At 47.6% G+C, this 1421-nt stretch overlaps 1 protein-coding gene across 1 annotated transcript in view; it reads left to right on the top strand.

Moving 5' to 3' along the window:
• Positions 1-1421, top strand: part of TAB1 (TGF-beta activated kinase 1/MAP3K7 binding protein 1) — a 102682-nt gene that overhangs the window by 1960 nt on the left and 99301 nt on the right. The window lies entirely within an intron of this gene.

Below are 1421 nucleotides of genomic sequence, written 5' to 3'. Positions count from 1 at the left end.
CCCCCCCCGTCTAGACTCCTCCACCACCTAGTACAGTCTCAAGAGTGAATCCTGTGGCCCTGTGGCACCTCATTTATCCATTTGTGGTGAACAAGTGCAGGTGGTAACTTTGGTGATGTCGTAATAAAGTGAAGACTCGAAACCCACTGCGGAATTGCACATGTGTCCTGGTGAGCTTTTTTGTGGGCGTGGCCGGGAATTGTCCATCCCCTTAGCTGATGCTTAAGTCCATATAAGAGCTGGCTGGTCCATATTTTATGTGCTCATTATTGTTAAGTAAATTTTCAATCATGCAAAGAACCTATAAATACATTCTTTTTGAAAATCTTAACGTGAAGCCAAAGCCCCCAACTTTCCCATATGTGAACACACACACACCGTCACGGTTGCCTGACTTGGCCCCTTCCAGAAACCCCATAGGATTAGGAGCTTGCCTTGTTTCCATCCGGATCAATCACCTCCGTGCTCTGCATACAGAAGTGTAACAAGACATGGTCTTTAAGTTAGTGGCTCTGAGCTGACAGAATTTCTCCAGAGCCTGTTAATGGCAGATACTGTTAGGTCCTAGAAGTTCGAGATGGTCATAGTCTCTGCCCTTGCAGCCGGGGAGATACGTCTTTAATCAACATACAAGAGAAAAGAAGTGTGGGGCAAGAAAAGGGTTGGGACGAGAGAACAAGAAGTCACAGGCCCAGAGCCTGCTCTGCCACTCAGAACAGGACAGGTTGGGTGGCTAGGAGTGTGCTGGAGAATGTTCTGGAAGAACTGGAACAGGGAGGTCCCCGGACAGGGAGGAGCTTGGAAGTGACAAAGGCTGATGGGTGTGGTGGAAGAGTAGAGGAAGAGGAGGGTATGCTGGTCACACCCATAGGAGTTTAGCTTCATTCTAGTGGTAGGGGAAACCACAGAAGGGGTGTGGACAACCTGGCACTTATTTCAAATCGCCCAGATGGCAGTCAGATAGGACAGCCAGCAAATCAATGGGAGACTGGACTGAGCAAAGATACATACATGTGTTTTAAAAAATCGAGTGAATGTGCTGATGGATTGAATAAAGAAAGGGGTGAGGTGGGTCTGAGAATGACTCTTAAAAGACCACTTGAGATCAGGTAACCTGCCAGCACGAAGCTTGTGCACCCATGTCCTCTCTATCTGAAAGACTGACTCTTGTCCCAACCCAGGGAAGTACCATTAGGCCTCTGATTGGGCATGTGTGAACACGTGACCCAAGAACTGGCCCTCTATAGGCTGACGGATCCCCTGTGTCTTGGCCCCATAGCTGTTAATCCACTAAGAAGAGAGTGATTATTAAAACAAATAGGTTGCTTCCCCTCAGGAAGGAATTTCTTACAATCTAAAGAACCCAACCAACCCCTTCCAAGATTAAGACTCAATGGGAATACACGCTCTGATTGGTGACC

This window comes from Chrysochloris asiatica, unplaced genomic scaffold (genome assembly GCF_000296735.1).
Source record: "Chrysochloris asiatica unplaced genomic scaffold, ChrAsi1.0 scaffold00076, whole genome shotgun sequence".
Lineage (NCBI taxonomy): Eukaryota > Metazoa > Chordata > Mammalia > Afrosoricida > Chrysochloridae > Chrysochloris > Chrysochloris asiatica.
Note: the sequence above shows the minus strand (reverse complement) of the source record. Positions and strands in the feature narration are given on the sequence as shown.